This window comes from Wyeomyia smithii, chromosome 2 (genome assembly GCF_029784165.1).
Source record: "Wyeomyia smithii strain HCP4-BCI-WySm-NY-G18 chromosome 2, ASM2978416v1, whole genome shotgun sequence".
Classification (NCBI taxonomy): Eukaryota; Metazoa; Arthropoda; class Insecta; order Diptera; family Culicidae; genus Wyeomyia; species Wyeomyia smithii.
The window spans coordinates 187,367,815-187,387,188 of NC_073695.1; the positions used below are offsets into that span (position 1 = coordinate 187,367,815).

At 39.5% G+C, this 19,374-nt stretch overlaps 1 protein-coding gene across 2 annotated transcripts in view; it reads right to left on the reverse strand.

Annotated features, from left to right (window-relative positions):
* Positions 1-19,374, reverse strand: part of LOC129721899 (somatostatin receptor type 2-like) — a 185,661-nt gene that overhangs the window by 126,806 nt on the left and 39,481 nt on the right. The window lies entirely within an intron of this gene.

Sequence of the window (19,374 nt, forward strand, 5' to 3'; positions counted from 1 at the left end):
GCTTTACAACCAAAAAATATGAATGCCAACTCCAAGAGCTCTTTAAGGGAGCTGCGTGGCCGCAAGTTTACAGAGTCCGATTTTCCAAGCGGATGTGTCAAATAGGGAACTGCAAAATATGCTTGAGGTTGCATGACAGCGCCCCAGACGGTGTTGTCGCGCGATGACTGTTATTCGATTGGAAATTTGAAATGATCGTTTTTTTTGGCGATGGAGTTAGGTTCCAGTGTTACGTCTGTTAGTCTGTGGCCGTAGGTTCGAATCCTAGTAGAATCTGGCCATTCATTGTCACAAGGGACTTAAAGTTGGGTTTGTTTTATTATAATACCTTGGTGTGCTTCCTCTGAACAAAATAAATCCCTCTCATAATAAACTGACCAGAAGGGCGCCCAACGAAACTTCTCCAAGGAAATATTAATGATGATATTTGACAGAAGGAACGAGGCTTGGTATAGTATAGCAAGTCAGTGTGTAAAAGGAAGGGTAAAATCTTTACACACAAGCAGCGATAAAATGATGATAAGCATGCCACTTCTCAATAGCGGTATCACTAATTACATAAGTGCAGGATACAGCAGACATCCGGGCATATCTCACAATAGGTCAAGTATTCTGGTCGCAGAGAGGGGGTCCATATAGGAAAAAAGAGCTCTTTGAAAATCGCCGCGAACTAGATTGCGTTTGAGCCGGTTTAAGCGAACTATTGGATCATTGAGTGGCTATGAATGAATTGGTTTCGTTTGATGCTTTTGTAAAACGGTTGAAGACAAGTGTTTAAGGGTTGCTGCTCTTGCCATATATTATATTATTGCATGAAAATTCATAGATATGAAGAAGACGAGTGAGATTGGTTTGCTTTCTACCGAGCAAATCACTTAAAAGAAAATAGCAACACAAACTTGTCCGAAATACTCCAATCCACTAGCGTATTATGAACTTCCTTGGCGGTATTTTTGCCGGAGCTTGAATCATTTTTAGGCGCGCCCAAGATAACTTTGCTGTACCATCTTAACTCACAAGAATTGCAATTCGATCAACACAAGGTCTACCGACTATATTTGTTACAATTTTACCGGCCTAATGAACTAGATCTTTAGTGCTGAACTATTTCATAAAAAATAATATTGATACTAAAACTAACATTTAATTTATATGTAAAGTTCCAAATAATAATTTCCACAATACTACATTGCCAATGAAGTCGGAATTTGCTTCACCATTTCGATTTTAATGGTTCACTTCACGGATTTGCTGCAATGAAGCACGATTTAGGGTATAATCACTGAATGGCAGCTTCAAACCCTCTAACGTATATAAGAGATCATTCATTTATCACGTAACGTACTCAGAGGAGGGAGGTATTAAACGAAGCGTTCGACTGCCGGAGACCCCCATGCAAAATTGCGTTTCTTAGGGGTGGGAGGTACTCAAAATTGTCAAAATTTCTCGTTACGTAATATGTAAATGTCCCTGATGATATACTTTTATAATTAAAGAGTATTTCGACGCGAAATATACAATTTTTCTAACAAACAAAGGCAAAAAACTGCAAAAAGTTGTAAAAAACCAGCATTTTTTATGAGAATCCATTTTTTCAAATATAAGCGTTTTGTGGGTCCATTAAATGACCTTGGATCAACTTCAAATTTTCATGGCTTATTATTGGAGTAAAAAGGAAACTTTTTCCGCCCGGCGTTCATCGAAATCGCATGATGTTTCAAAAAAGGCCACTCTAATATATATATATATATATATATATATATATATATATATATATATATATATATATATATATATATATATATATATATATATATATATATATATATATATATATATATATATATATATATATATATATATATATATATATATATATATATATATATATATATATATATATATATATATATATATATATATGATTTTTTTTTCAAATTTATTTAAAAAAACATGTTTTTGCCCGTAAAATCTACAGAAGGTAAGCTAAAATTTGATGGTTGTTGGATCATGGAGTTATAGAAATATTAATAGCTCAAATTTCGTGAAGAAATTTATTTGGACGGTTTGTTTGGTGTATAGAGTCGTTGGTAATTTTGTTCTTCAAAAAAAAGAGCATAGAAAATTGAAAATATAAATAAAAGAAATAATAATTATTAGTTTTTTTCTATACATAATAAGACTTCAAAAGAATCATACAGACAGGTTTAATGAGTTTTAAATTTTAGCTTAAAGATAGGTATATTATGAATTCAATATCTTGAAAAACCCCAATTCTGAAAAATCTATTTATTTTGAAAACCAAAAAAGTTACCTAAACATTGATTTGAATAATCAGAAAACAAAATGAGTTAAAACTTAGAAAAAAAATTTTTTTTTCAGATTTTTCACAGTGTATATTTTATTTAAAAAGAAAAAAAAATACCATCTACAACTTTGTCAGAGACACTATACCGATAAAATCAACCGTTTCGGCCCTAAAAATATTGTTTATCCTCAAAATATGGTGGGCGATCTTACCCCGCTGGTGGGCGGACTTACCCCGCATGAAAAAGATCTGCACATTTTCAATGAATTTTAAAAATTTAAAAAAAATCTGGAAAATAAACAAAAATATTTCAGTTCTTATTTTTTAAATGCGGATATTGAATAGAAGAAGCTCTTAGCGAAGAAAAAATGAAATTGCAGCCGCAACTTTTTTTTCTATAAACAGAATTGCTTAAGGAGGCGGTCTTACCCCGCTTACCCCTATTTACATTCTGGAAAACAAAATTTTTCTGTGGAAAAATTAAAAATTAATTATCTAAAATAGCTCATTTTTGAAAAATCAAATTTTTTGTAAAAACTACAAAAGATTACCTAAACATTGAGAACTGTTCGATTATGGAAAAATAAAAAAAAGTTGATTTTTTGAAAAAACAATTTTTTTTTTTCGAAGAGCATGTTTTTTTTTGGGAGGACAAAATTGCTATCCACCACTTTACCGAAAACACTACGCCAATCAAATAATCCGTTTAGGCTTTGAAAATGTTTTCACTCTCCAATAGAACACTCATGAGGTATTAAAATATTTTTTCAGTCAAAACGATTTGTTTGATTTACATAGTGTCTTTGGCAAAGTCCCAGAATAACGTTTGTTAGATAGCCTGGAGGCTCAACAGAAAAAGGTTGGTGTAATAATGGTGTAATAAAAAAACTTTTGTATGCCGGAAACTCTGGAAAATGTTTAGTCGACGCTACACACCGCTGGTTATGCACAGTATCAACGAATTGTGGTGAACATCACTCTATTGCACATTTACTGCCACTTTTAAACACTGGTGTAGTTCAATAAAAATCATTACTTACGCTCTTCCGAACACATGCAGTAGCCTTGAGAATGGCCGATTAATGCAATTGCAAATTTCATTCAATCATCGCATAAATGCGTCATGGTCACATGCGTACGATATCCGCATAGATATAATAAAGTAGGCCTCGCCTGTGTTTCATGCTCTCTTATTTTCTTACTTACGTAAACATTTAATCGGATATGCTGATTGCAACTTCTGCTCTACCCCGACAGTGAGAGAATAAAGGCACTCTGACAACACACACTGAAAAAAACCGCGCTGCTGCTGAGATGTAATTAATCGGGCAAGTGATTTAAGCCGAAAGCAAATTCGAAAAGCCAGCTAATACTGGCGCTACCCGCTGTTGCTACTGCCGCAATCCGCTACTGCTACTGCCTTAATCTGCTGCTGCTGCCCTAATATGCTACTGCTACTGCCTTATTCTACTACAGCTACTGCCTCAATACGCTGCTTCTACGGCCTTATTCCGCTGCTACTACTATCGTAATCCGCTACGCTACTGTTAATATAGAACCGTCCGTCCGTCTCATCCTCCGCAAAAAAATGTAGCTAATTTTTCCAGAAGCACTCTTTTATAGCAAAAGAGTGTCCTAAAATAGGCTCCGCCATTTTATTAAGTATCACCGCATTTAATGTATTCAATAACTCATATTTCGTTTTTGTAACCAGCGAAAAAAGACCGGTGCTCTCACACACTCAAGACCAGGGATCGAGTGCTACTCATTTTTTTTGTGTGCAAAGTACACGCCGTTGGAAGACTGCACATTAATTTCTAAAGAGACGAGTAAGAGCAGTTCGGATTGCACTGTACATTTCCAAAAAGACGAGTAAGTGCAGGTAGCATGTGGTCACAACACCGGAGATGTCTCTTACTCAGGGATCGGGTGCTACTCATGTTTTTTACGAGTAGAATACACGATGTTGGAAGACTGCACATCAATTTCCAAAGAGACGAGTAAGAGCAGTTCGGATCGCTTTCGTGTTCAGGAGACCTCACAGAATTTACCCCAGTATAGTGCAGAAAGACGTACCATGACTGCGGGTAATTTTGCGCAGCACATTTTCCCGCGCACTCAACTTAAAAAACTGTTTTTCTACAGTAAATTTTACGAAAAAACATACCTAATCTCTGTACTATTATAGCAGACTATGCTATGCACATGGTAAAGCACACAAATTAACTGTGTTTTAGTGAAATTTACTATTGAAAAATAGTTTTTTAGGATGAGTGCACGGAAAAATGTGCTGCGCGGAATTACCCGCAGTCATCCTACCTCAGAAAATTTCTTGGGCTTTGTGCGTCTCTTTGTTGATAGGGTGTTTGAGAGAGGCTGGCATCACGGCTAACTAATAATACGTGCCCCGAAAGCTATCCGTTTAAGTTATTAATTTATAAGTGAATTAAGTGGCCAAACTTGTTGAAAAGTGTCAAGTTGTGATCTGTGATGCTTTGTCTAAGTGAGAAAAGTGAAGGTTTTGTGAAAAACACAGTGTTCTTTGCGTGTAAATAGTATTTTTTCCTCGAATTGCAATTGAAAATTGCAAGGCCAGCTAAGTTGCGTGAGTGTGAGTGCCTACTTTGTGCGTCGCGATAACTAGCGGTTCGTTATTAACATGCGAAAATGGAATGCATGGCGGTATGAGCGAAGAGAACAATAATATCTGGCGAGAGAGTGAAGAGATTAGTGTTGCGCTGTGCTTGTCGGCGTTTGTTTCGCTGGCATAGGCATAACCAAAATAAACAGATGAGTATAAGTTTTTGTATCAAACATTTTAAGAATGCATAGGCTCTGTGTGTAGTGGTTTTTAGCGGGCTTAGGACTTTGCCAGAAGTGTAAGGCTACTGACATACTGAGGCGTCAAATGAAGCGAAGCGTTGAGCGTTTGAGAAGCGGAATAAACAGAAGCGTTGGGTGAAGCTTCCTATGACATACTGGAGCGAGCGTCGCAAATGCGTTGTGTTGTCATATTCCTAGATTCCAATAGCGGTTTTCTTTAAAGGAAATATGAATTCGTCCAATGAAGATTTTTTTGCTTCTTCAAGCACGGTAAATTACGTTTTTAGTAAACATAGAGATATTTTTATGAAATAAAATAATATTACTGAAGTGAGTTGCGCTACAGACGTAGTAAAAAAAATAAGAAATTATTCTAAATTTTAAACCCGTTGACCCCGAGCAACGTTCAACTAGTTTATAATATCTGTTAGGATTTGAATAACCAATGAGAGCACAGCTAGTTACTCAGCGGCTTGCATTTTCGCGACCAAAGAAGTTCAGCATGCTAGATTTCTGGCCATTCAAATCAAAACTCAACAATATCAATCAATAATATCAGTGCTATTTTCCCGACGACCTGAAAAATTTTCCCTATAGTATTTTCTATCCTACTTTTTTTCTTTTTTAAGATTTAAGACCAAAGCAAATATTAAGTACCTGGCGATATCAGGTTTAGTCTGAACATGGATTTTCTGCACAACCCTCTTCTAAACATTTTAACATTTTCTAAACGGAAATGTATTTATTTGCTTTTTTCAATTACCAAACCAAAACAAAGCAAATATAAAGCACCTGGCGATAAAAGATTTAGTCTGGATATGGTATTACCGCGTACATATACGCGCGTCAAAACACTACTCGTTCTGTTTCGCCGCCTCTATCGACGCGTCTTTGCCGCTCCAGTATGACCGGTTCGAGCGTTTCATATAGACGTTCGAAGAAGTAGCTCTGACGCTTTTGCGACGCTTTTTGCTTCGCTTCATTTGACACCTCAGTATGTCATTAGCCTAAATGTGTCATCTGTTGGTGCACAAAGTGTGGTAGCTTTTCGGTTGCGGGTGGAGTTTTTTTTTATATTTACAAACCAGATTGTACGGTGCACTCTCACAGGTCAAAATTGGCAGTTTTACAATATAGTTTCAAAATTCATCATTCGAGCATGACAATGCGGCATGCGATTGATGCATCGTCTACAATTGTGAGTCCTGTCAGGGCGGTGACATTTTATTCAGTTCTATGTTCTTGTTTTATGATTTTCCTAGCTTTTGGACAAATGTTGATATACATAAGTAACTTTTATTTAATTATGTTGAAATCGTTTTGGGCGTGAAAATAGTTTACGACAACTGAACTTTGATTGCAATTATTTTGGCATTTTAATAATAAACTTGGAACTCTGTTTTGTTTAATATGCTTATTTGCATTTTTTTAAGTTTTTGGGCTATGAATGCATGGAACTTCGTCAGTTTTTATATTCAGTAGGTGTCTTTTGTGCGAAACGTCGTGTCGCGTATGCGTCGGTAGGAGAAAATGGAGCGGTCGTCCATAATGCCTCGGTGAAACGCATCATCGGCCCGGGTGAGTTTTGTTTATCTAGGGGTTTCCGGAGTGCAGTGGGCACGCTATTGTTTACTTCGGGGAGGTCAGCTCAGTTTTGCGCACGTTATTTTGACAGCGCTCAGTGTAACTATCTTAATACAGCGGTTTCGGAGCTCAATGACCTTTACATCGTATAATGCTCGGGTGTGCCTTGTGGGTTTTTTTTACTCGCTCTAACGGTTCTTTGAGCTGGTACCAGTAGTTTGCGTTCGGCGTGCGGTGCGTTTTACGAAATTCATTCGTTTCGAGGTTAATTTTAATAGTTCACGGGATGAAACGCGAAGTTTGGTGTGATACAGACTAAATCTAGAAAATCTATAACGAGCGTCTTTTAGCAGAGTGATTGAGATCAATCAAGGAAGTAGTTGTCGGTTTCCGTTGTACTCTGCTAAATTTTTTGGAGGTGGATGTTGAGGTTCGGTCCGCAAATATATGTTTCGACTGTGACGTGCAGTCTTCCTCAGTGCTTATGTGGACTGGAACCAGTCCACATAGGCACTGAGGAGGACTGTGCGTCACAGTCGAGATATAGATATATATTTGCGGACTGAATTTCAATATTTGTTTCCAGGAAGTTTGGTGGAGTATAGCGGAGGCCGATGGCTGTTTCTTTGATTGATCGGTGATACAGACTGTTAACGATTGGTTGCCGATGATACCTAGAAACTTCGATTCTCCTATATGCCGATACAGCGATCGTGAGGCGGTTCTATTTATATCGTCTTCTGATGGCCGGTTGCGCAGAGACCGAGAAATATCCATATCGGGCGCGAATTTGTGTATAAAAGATCGCACCATCAACCTCGATGGATCCAGATCAATTCCTTTCCACTAACACTAATTCCTTCCATTGATACTTGTGGATGATGCAGAGGATTCCTCGGTCTCTAGTAGCAACAAGTATTAAACTAACACTCCCGATATCCCTTCCTCTATTGATCTGCATTGGGCGTGGCCAGCTACGTTATTGACCAGTGGAAAGAAAAATCACCAGGAATTGTACACTGAAAATGGCTTGCTACTCCCAGGCACCATTTTGACGGTTCTTTGTGCAATTTCAGCTGGTTCTGGTCAATCGCGGGCAACACACGGGCGATCAAATATGCTATGCTATGCTATGCTGCTATGCTTTGTTGATAGGGTGTTTGATCACAGCCAGTGATGCCACATATTTAGATTCATCTGTAGTTATACAGATTATGTTTTTCGACATTTTAACGCATAAAGATTTTCTGGGTTTTATGAGGATGCGGATCACACCTTTTTAATAAGTGAAAAATAAACCGTTCAACGCACATTGTTATTGTTTTGAAAGGTATGCTTCTATGTTGAACAACATACAGATTGAAGAAAGTTGATCTTACAACACTAAATGAAGGCACGGCTTATTGCTTTTGAAATGAAACAGCACCTAAACTTAAAGAGTTAGATGCTTGGCGTTAAAGAACATCTTGTAGAGTAGACTTTAAAGTTTAATTTAGTTAACAACAAAACCCATGTTTATCACATATTTAAGAGAGAAAATTGAATTCGACGTTTTAGAGATATTATTGATTCCGAAATTTCTCGACTTTCCAACGAAACCAACAAAATTGCGCTAGCCTCACACTTCTTGTGCAGTAGCAATATATATAATGTTGACCCTTTTGTAATTTTTTAGGATCCAGTTTTTTCCAGTTTTATTTTTAGCATTCCCACAGATTATTTAAAAATGTGAGTAGCAACCCTGATTATACCTGCGCTGTGTGAGAATTTTGTTCGTTTGCGTCTTACTACTGGCTCGTATACAGTTTTAAATGCAACCTTCGTTTCAAGTTTCGAACACTTTCATTGCACATAATTGCACAGAGACATCTCCGGCAAGAGACGGTTGAAGAGTGCTGTAACATGCGAAATGCACTTACTCGTCTCTTTGAAAACGAATGTACAGTGCAATCCGAATTGCTCTTACTCGTCTATTTAAAAATTGATGTGCAGTCTCCCAATGGCGTGTACTTTGCACGCAAAAAAACGAGTAGCACCCGATTTCTGACTCTCAGATAGAAAATCTCTCTCTCTCCTTCGTCTCTTACCAAATCTCTTCCAAATTTCTCTCTTCCAAATATTGGAGACGTGCACAAGAATCTGCGAGACGCACGAAGATTTTTTGCACAACTCTGAGTAGTTAGACGATCCTTGCTCAAGACATAATTTTCGTTTCGACAAGGCTTGGCAATTTTCAATAGTTCGCATAATCAAACAATATTTTCCTGCTTTTGAGCAAAAGCGTGTATTATTCCACAATCGATTGCTGCAAGAATGTAGGTTAACGGTTGAAAACAAACGGAGTTATAAGCATTTAAAAAGGGAAAAACTTCGTCCTCTTTCCGTCCATAGATTTTCAATTTACACCCGTATGTAGGCTGAAGAAAAACGGAGTTCTACGTCACTCAGATGTAGCATCTACTTTCCTCGTTTCAACATTCGAAAGTAGACCGGGAGACCTTCAGATGGAGACATCTTTCCCCACAATGATCATGTTCCGATTCACATTCGACAAGTGTGGTACAGTACAACAGGAACAACGAGTGGAAGATATATTTATGGATTACACTGGTCAACAAAATGAAAAAAAAGTTCATTCCGAAGATCAAAGCGGAAAAAATTAAAGATTATACTTTCTCAACCATTCCTATGAATTTTGCTGCCCTTAACTATTGCCAAAGCGTGGCAAATTACGTGAGAGTGTCGTATAAAAATTGCTCGCCTGGTTCGTCGCTTTAACGTTAGAGGAAACTCATTTAAGTCTCTGAAAAAACGGTAATGGCTAGGGACACCAAAATTCACAGGAATGGTAGAATAGCTATAATCTTTCATTTTTCCCGGATTGAGATTTTGGAGTGCACCTGTGTTGACAGTGTTGTTCACTGCGCTAGAGAGAGGAAAGCGCTTTAAAGCGAGAAGCAGCGAGGTTGGTGCTCGATATTAACTCTGCCAAAACAAAGTAACTGTAGCTGACAGGGAAAGTTGTGACATGTGACAACGTTATGGGCCGCGAAATGGAACGACGGGTTGCAGCTGTGAACAGAGCCTTCTACGAACTACATAACCAGCTATGGTCCGGTTGTTTGCAAAACTAGCGCTGTATAGGGCGCTGATCCTCCCGATTGCTCTTTACGAACATGAAGCATAAACGCTGAAGGAGGTTGATCGACAAGTGCTTGGAGTATTTGAGCATAAAGTTCTGCGATTGATACTGGGCCGCAAATTGAGAGATGGAGTGTGACACAGACGCACGAATAACGAGTTGTACCAGGTATACAAAAATGCTGATATATTGAAGGACATACAGTAAGGCAGACTTCAGTGGGCTGGACATGTGACCAGAATGCCAGACGAGAGAGCTGCCTAAACTGTATTTAGCAGAGAACCAGGGAGAGGCCGTCGGCTCCGTGATAGGCTTGCACTCGGTGGATGTGCGCGGTGGAAGAAGATGCACGATCTGCTGATGTACGAGGTGACTGGAGAACGCCTGCCCAAGACAGAGGAAGCTGAACATCTCTAATTCGACCGGTAAACAGTCCGTCAGCCAACAAAGTAAAGTCAGTATTCACAACGCCATTGAATCGTCTGCGAGAGTAGTGCTAGGTACGATGCATGAAAGACAGAATGCTAGAGAGCAGGGCTCTACATTTTCGAAACAAAACAATGAAACTGATATACTCGCGCTGTCATTTCGATTCGAACAGTTTCGTTTTCACTTGATTCCTTTCGGCTACTATCAACGAATCACTTCTTTCTCTCTACCCCTTTTTCTTCTTTCGGATCATTTCAAATGAAACTAAAGACTATTTCAATCGACGATTTCAATCAAACGAAGATGATTTCAAACTAAAATATAAAATCATTAGTTTGACCAGCGCAGACTCCTAATTTAAATCCTTTAGAAATTCTATGGAAGATTGGAAAAGTCTAGGTTGCAAAGCATCATCCAAAGAATAAAACAGATTTATGGAACGTCGGACAGGCAGCGTGAAATGCTAGTTCAGCTTCTACTCGTGAAAACCTGTGGGTAAACATTCCACGAAGATTGAATATGGCTTTACAAAACAAAAAACAGGCCACAAAATTTCGAAAGTGAGCTTTGTAACGTAAAAAATCACTTTGCTAACAATATGTAGAGAAATAAAGCTAATTTTGATTGTTTTGTATATATATATATATATATATATATATATATATATATATATATATATATATATATATATATATATATATATATATATATATATATATATATATATATATATATATATATATATATATATATATATATATATATATATATATATATTTCAATAGTGTATTTATTTTTGTCGCCACTTTAAAAACACTAACTCACGCAAAAAAAATTCGGAATCACCGACAAAGACATTTCTCCAGTTATTTCTCCGTTCTTCTTTCAAAAAGAGTGTCTGCAGATCTTAATGACGTAACATAACATCATACAACAATTAAAATCACTGCGCAAATACGAAAAATCATCCAACACTGCAAGTGTATTTATTTTTTTTCTCCACATATATATATATATATATATATATATATATATATATATATATATATATATATATATATATATATATATATATATATATGCGTGAAGTACTGTTTGTAAGCCTTCTGTCTCCGTCAGCGCTCATTGCCATTTTCAATTGATAATCGTCATTTGAAAGTGATGGAAATAATCTCCGCTTTCAATTGAAAAGCGTTTGTATCAATTCTAAGCCCTTCAGTTGTCAGAATCACAGCAAAAGCTTTCGACTGTGTGTCATGTGACTCACGAAGTGCTGGAAAATGATACAAAAGCTTTTCAATTGAAAGCGACGGGTCAAAGCGTCACTATAACCTGATAATTGAAAATGACTTTGTCAGGCTCTGCTAGAGAGTGATAGAGTAGAAAAACGGTGCCAGGAGTCTCTGGCTCACTACGGTTATGCGTCAGAACAGAGAGAGAGAAAAAAGAAAACCAAAGCGGCCGAAAATAGGTTTCTTCGTCGGAAGCAGCGTGAGAGCAAAGACAACACACTCGTTAACGCCAGAGGACAGTTTAGGTTGAAGCGACGGTTTCTTTGGAACGATCAACAGTACAGAGTGTCCGCAAATTATCCGTACATACTTTGACAGCATGCCTCTACACAAACAAACGGATTAAACTAATCATACATGTATGGTATAATATCTTGATCTATTGACTTTATACGCAGTAAGTTTGGTACAGTTGTGATTTCAAATTCCTGCAAAATGAAGCCGTATGAGTTGCGCGGAGCTGTTATTGAACTGTTTCGTCAGGGAAACAATGTGTCAGTGATTGCGAAGACCCTGAATATGGCGAAATCTACTGTGAGTGATACAATAAAACGATTCCAAGAGCTTGGAACGCTAGATGACCGCACCGCGAGAGGAAAAAAACGCACCGTTTGGACTCCACAAATGCGCGAGACAATCCGACGACGAATCAAGCGAAAATGTACAATATCCATCCGAAAGTTGGCGAAATCTTCAAAAATTTTGGAAACATCCGTTGCTGCCATCGTCCATGATGATTTGAAGCTTCATTCATATAAACTATGCAAAAACCACTATTTGAATGACACCATGAAAACAAACCGGTTCAGAAAAGCTAAGGTTCATTTGAACCAATTGTCCGGGGGCCGCCATCGATCAGTGCTGTTTACCGATAAAAAAATGTTTACTATCGAGCAGCATCACAATCACCAGAATGATCGGCTGTTGCTTCCTGCTACTTCCAAAAATCGAGAAAGTATTTCGAGGAGTCATCATCCCGCTTTTGTCATGGTTTGGGCTGGAACAACTCACACAGGTAAAACCCCTTTGATTTTTATCGACAAAGGGGTAAAAGTGGACCAAACAGTGTATCAGAAGCTACTGACTGACTCAGCAGCTCCCTGGGCAGCACAGCATTTCGGTAATAATGACTGGATTTTTCAGCAAGACTGGGCACCGGCTCATGGGGCAAAAAAGACTATTAGTCTTTGTGAACGCCTTTTTCCGAGCTTTTTTAGGAAAAAAGAATGGCCCCACAACTCACCGGATTTTAAACCCAATGGACTATTCGGTTTGGTCCATCTTGGATTCAAGAGCCTGCGGAACAACCCAGAAATCAATAGAACATTAGAAGTGACGATTTCTAAAGGCTTGAAAGGAAATAACTGCAGAAGAACTTGCGGTCATCGTGGAAAACTTCCCGAAACGTTTGAAGGCGTGTATCTCAGCACGGGGTGGCCATTTTGAAATGAACAAATAACGCTTGTTTCTTGTAAACATATTGGCATAATGTATGTTGATTTTTAAGTCGTCAATAAAAGTTAATTCTAACACTATTTTGTTGTACGGATAATATCCGGACACCCTGTATTAGATGCAGAAATTTCCCGATATATTATGTGTAACGATAACTACAGGAACTTGCGGAACGGTGAAGAGCAAAGGTTTCAAAACAGAAGGATGAAAATTGTTAATGAAGGTCAAGCTATGGTGCCGTCAACACTATTCGAGCTAAAGAACGGTAAAACTTTTGGAAAACACGATACCCCGGCCGAACTCCTAAAAGCGGAGAGCGGACGACTGAACGTTGCGATCTATCGGATTCTATTTAGAATCTGAGCAGATGTTCTTCAGATTGCAGCCGTTCACTGAGCCTATCCACAAAAATAGCCGCTCCAAAAGGGACGAAAAGTTCACTCTGTAAACAATACTAGAAATCTCCGGAAAAACAATTTACAGACTCAGCTTCTTTTCATAGATCTCAATACGGCGTACGACTCAGTCAAGCGAAACTAGCTGGGGCAGATAATGTTTAAACACAATTTTACGAAGAAACTAATGAAACTGATTCGAAAGACGCTAGAGAAATCAAAAACATACGTACGAATAGCAAGTGAAACATCAGTCACTTTTATGCCGTTGGATGTGCTGAAACATGAGGACACCCTCTCCTACTTACTAAACAACAGTACCCTCGAAGGTGTAGCTCGAAAAGCAATCGTGCAAAGGAATAATAAAAATGTCATGATTCAGAGCTTTGAAAATGATCCCGATATCTTCGGGATTGAAAGCAATGCAATAACGATGTTAAACTTGAAGTCAAACAACGAGTTGCAGCTGCTGATAAAGTCTTCTATGGAATGGACAAAACCAACTTAAGTCTCGTAGTTTGCCAAATCACCCAAAACTATTGTCATACAGAACGCTGATCTTGTCGATTGCTCTTCGTGGGCATGGACCATGAACGCTGAAGGAAAGCAGTGTTTGGAGTTTCCGAGCTTTAAGTGTTGCGTTCAATACTTAGGTTATATTTTTTCTCTTATGAAAATTCAGGAAATGGCTGCGATAAATGATCTATTCACATTTACTGCGTTCACAATTTTTGGGACTCCTTTATCTGATTATCGTAGTAACCTTAGGCAAAGTTAATTCTCAGTCTATCAGTCAGCGACTTGAAAATTAACAACAGCATTAAACATGCTGTCAAGTATTCTATCATTTCTAAGTACCAGCATTGACCGTAAATCAACCAACGTCCATTACAAATACATGCAATTTCCTCAATCGGTACTTCTTTTCTTGTTCTAGAATCTGTGCAGGTTGCGATTTTGTTTGATTGGTTTATGATCTCGGACTTAGCTGAAATAATTCCAAGGTCACAGCGATTGGCTCATATTCGTCGAATCCTGCGAGAAGCTCAGGCTTGTGGACTAATTACGATTCGGGACGGCTGGGTACGACTATCTCGACGATTCGTGCCATTCGCACTTCGAGTGATGAACTATGCCCACTCACGCCGAGGACGAAGAAGGACAAGATGGACGGCTACCGTTAGGACGTGGTATCGACCGTTTTCCCGGTTTCGTTCGCTATCCTCGAATAGACGGATGCGAGTTTGAGTACCTGAGACTGTTTTATTTTACATGATTTTATATTGGTCTTTGCTTTGTGGTTCTTCGAAAAAACTTTGTTTTTATTTTTGTTACAATTCTGTGGATAACAAGTGAAAAAATATTCAAAATGCAGTTTAAATAAAACGTAAATTCAGGCATAGAGAGAAGAGAAATATCTGGAGGACTGAACCCAAATGTGTGATATTATTCAATCAACAAGAGAAAATAGTTTTATCCTGAGACGTGAAAATTTGACTTTGTCAAGTTTTGCTACTGCTGCATGACAATCCTCAGCCTGTCCCAATTAATCATTTCGAATTAAAAACTTCGTGTTAAGCCAAGCATTAAGCACTAACTTTGCCTATAATGAAACACTTTCCCGTGAACATTAAAACGCAACGATTCGAAGCGCTCAACAGCTGGAAATTCTGCACATCGCAATTTACCTTTATTTCCAACAATAAAAATAAACTCAACTAGGACGCAGACAAAACAAAAATAGCTTGAACAATCGTTTCCCGCTTAGAAAGCATTGATATCCCGACTCCAGCCTGGCAACTGTTGACGCCGCCATTGGAAATATACTGGCTGACTTATCCTGAGCTCTGGCATCAGGTGGAAAACTATCGCAATAATCGCATTCCGAAGTTTCAACAACTATAAGACTGCACGCGGGATCATGCAATATGTGCACTTGGGAGGGCAAGGGGCATTTCATCGCCCAGTTTAAACGGAATGTTGAACCGTAAAGACCAAGAAAAGTTTTAGCTGATACTAGACATGCGATAGTGATAGCGGTATAGTGAAACAATCGCGATAACAGTTTTCTTTCTGAAATAAATGTACACCGTCTACCATGGAAAACAATCAACGAATGAAAAGAAAAGTTTTCCCATCCTTCGCGCGAGTTAAAAACTGCGAGAGGTGGGAATAATGTGAATTTTTCTACACTGTTTCCAATATAAAAGTTTTTATAAGCAAATATCAAATAGCTCGAATCGAATAAAAAGTAGCAACAGTGTTTCAGAACAATTTTCACTCAATTCAGAGCAGAGTCGTTCGTATGAAAACTAAATTAATATTCAGTTCAGAAACTCACGTAACTGTTTGCTTGTATTAATAAACATATACCCAAGAAGCGATTTCAGAGCACCTCAGTAAAATCCCTCGTCGATGAAATCATAAGAAACCACCCAGACAAACTTAATCCTGTTTGGTGGTAATCTCTATCTAGAAAAAAAAAAACTTCTTCTCCAAACGATCCAATCCGTCTGGACTCTCGGTGGAAGTTATCCAAACGTCCGGCAAGATGGTGCAACTTGACAGTGGTTTAATGATCAAGAAAAGTTTTGAGCCTTCTCTTTGACCCACGGTCGACCTATGAATCATCAGCCAGCCAGCAGTTTCATCAGTTATTCCTACGTTTATGTGCACAAACAAATCCCTCACCATCAGCCAAGGTAGGTCACATCGTTGATGAACCTTCTAACAATATTTATGTGATTGTTAAAGTACGATGCAATCAACATAAGAATTCTACAAATAAAAGATGATTATTATTAGAAATTACTTAATTAGTTTTTTTCCTTGGTAGGAAAAAAACTATCCATTTTGATTTTTCTAAAATCGGATTCGATTCATGTTTGAGTTAGAAAGTTGATGGTTTTACAAATTCAATGTATAAATCGGACCCCAAAATCAGATTGGCTGAAGCAACACCACGAAATTCTTCGTTTAGCCCACTGTGTTTCAAATCACACCAACGCTGTACTGAGGTTCACCCCTCCTTGAATCTTGCTGCTGGTGCTGCTTCTCACTTGCTGTTCTGCGATTTATGTGCTTTGCACACAACTTTCCCCATATGGTGCCACCAGCGAGAGCACTGTAGAGGAAAGTCTTGCATCCAGCGGGAATGCAACATAAAAAGGGTGTTAAAAGCTTTTCCCGCACTATAAAACAAAGTTTTGCTCGTCCATCTGTACCTAGGATGTTTGTATGAGTGTGAAAGCGTATGTGTCTGCTCCAAAATGCAGAATGCATTCACTGGTATACACGTTAACCGGAGTGTATTCTTAACCTTAGGAACCTACAGCAGCATTGGCAGCTCCAGTAGCATTGTTATTCTTTGCCGTGCAGCCGCTATCAACTGTCAGAAGAAGCCATGCCAAGACGGGAATGGAAATCGTTAAAGAAACTGCTTTTAAATTGGGTCACATAACGTTGGGTTTCTAAAATTACGGAAACAATTTTACGATTATCGCATTCTTGGGGTTTGCCACACAACACTCTACACAGGCTAACGATTACTGCTGCCAGGTTACGGTAAACCCTTTTACGAGCGATTCAAGGTGTCTGTGCGTTCGAGCAGTGTGGTGCGGTGATGCGATTGACGAATAAAATATAACAAAACTCAACAGACTCTAGCGAACGGGTTTACTCTGTAGGACAACAGCATTACAACATCTGTACCGTTTACTGCATATTTTTGGATTATTTTGACTGATGGTTCCGGAAAAATAACTTTACTGAACAATAATATACAAAAATTTACTTATACTCCAGTAGCGACCGGTCGGCTGCGAAGCTCGTTTATGAAGGCCGCGAATAAATAGAGCAATATAACGTTGATCGGAACAATCGGCATGGACCTAGCCAACGAAATAAGGACTACGATTGGAAACTTGGGACATGGAACTGCAAATCACTCTGCTTTCCATGGATAACCTACGACGAGCTAAATCCACGCAACTTCGAAGTAGTAGCGCTGCAGGAACTTTGTTGAACAGGACAGAAGGTATGGAAAAGCGGTCACCGGGCGGCTACTTTCTACCAGAGTTGTGGCACCACCATCGAACTGGGAAACGGCTTCATAGTACTGGGCAAGACGCACCAACGCGTGATGGGGTGGCAGCCGATTAAGGCAAGGATGTGCAAGTGTAGGATAAAGGGCCGGTTCTTCAACTACGGCATCATCAACGTGCACTGCTCACATGAAGGAAGACCCGACGACGAGAAGAAAGCGTTTTACGCGCAGCTGGAACAGGTCTACGACAGCTGCCCGCGACGGGTCGAGAAAGTCGTCATTGGAGACATGAATGCTGAGGTAGGACGGGAGGCAATGTACAGACCGGTAATCGGACCAGATAGCCTGCACGCCGTGTCTAATGATAACGGACATCGGTGCGTAAACTTTGCGGCTTTCCGTAGTATGGTAGTCCAGAGTACCTTCTTCCCCCGCAAAAGTATCCACAAATCTACCTGGATATCACCCGACCAACAGACAGAGAACCAAATCGACCACGTTCTAATCGACGGCAGGTTCTACTCCGACATCATCAACGTTCGCACCTACTGCAGTGCGAATATAGATTCAGACTTCTACCTAGTAGCTGTGTGCATGCGCTTAAAACTATCGATGGCGTATAACACCCGCCGAAGTCGAACGCCGTGACCAAATATTGAGCAACTGCGGGACCCCGAGGCTGCACAGGAATACGCACAGCAGCTGGCGGCAACGCTACCCACGGATGAGCAGCTTGGCGTAGCTACTCTTGAAGATGGGTGGAGGTACATGCGATCAGCCATAGGTAGCACTGCTGTAGCGCTACTAGGTACAAGGGCTTCGAACCATAGAAATCACTGGTTTAACGGCGAATGCAAGCGGTTAGTCGAGGAGATGAACGCAGCACGGACGAGAATGCTGCAATACTGTACGAGAGCGAACGTGGAACAATACCGACAGGCACGGAACAGCCAAAACTCAGTCCTCCGGAGGAAGAAGCGCCAGCAAGAGGACCGAGATGGCGTAGCGATGGAAGAACTGTACCAAGCTAACGACACTCGGAAGTTCTACGAAAAGCTGAACAGCACCCGTGAAGGCTTCGTGCCGCAAGCCGATATGTGTAGGAGTTTGAATGGTAACCTCCTTACAGACGAGTGTGAGGTGATCGAAAGGTGGAAGCAGCACTTCGACGAGCATCCAAACGGCGATGTAGTATAGCGCGAGGACGGTATGGCAACTGATGTTGGTGCACAAGCAAAAGACATCAGGATTCCAGCCCCCGATCTCCTGGAGGTGGAGGAGGAGATTGGCCGGCTGAAAAACAATGAAGCTGCTGGAGTGGACCAACTTCCCAGCGAGCTATTGAAATACGGTGGAGAAACACTGGCTAGATCCGTGCACTGGGTCATTGTCAAGGTTTGGGAGGAAGAACGAGTACCGGAGAAGTGGATGGAGGGTAATGTGTGTCCTATCTACAAAAAGAGGGTCAAGTTGGAGTGCTGCAATTACCGGGAAATCACGCTGGTTATGCAGAAATGCCGCGAATACAACGTACCCACACATCATTTGTTCATCGATTTTAAATCGGCGTACGACACAATCGATCGAGACTGTGGCATATTGCATCCCTGCACAGTGAAGCGTAGCGTCAAAGAATATCCCAAAGAGCGTGGCGTTGAAGCATGGCGTTGATTTGAGCTGACTGAATCGTAGCAAACGTAGTTAAATAAATGTTTAATAAAGATTCATTCTTATTATAGAAATCAATAGAACCAGTTGTCTTTTAAAATACCACATTTCTGGCGACGAGAATAAATCAAGAAAGAAAGATGAATTTTGTCAAGCCTCCAAAATTTAACGTAGGAGATTCCTGACCACTCTACGAAGAACGCCTGAAAAGTTTTTTTGTGGCGTATGAAATC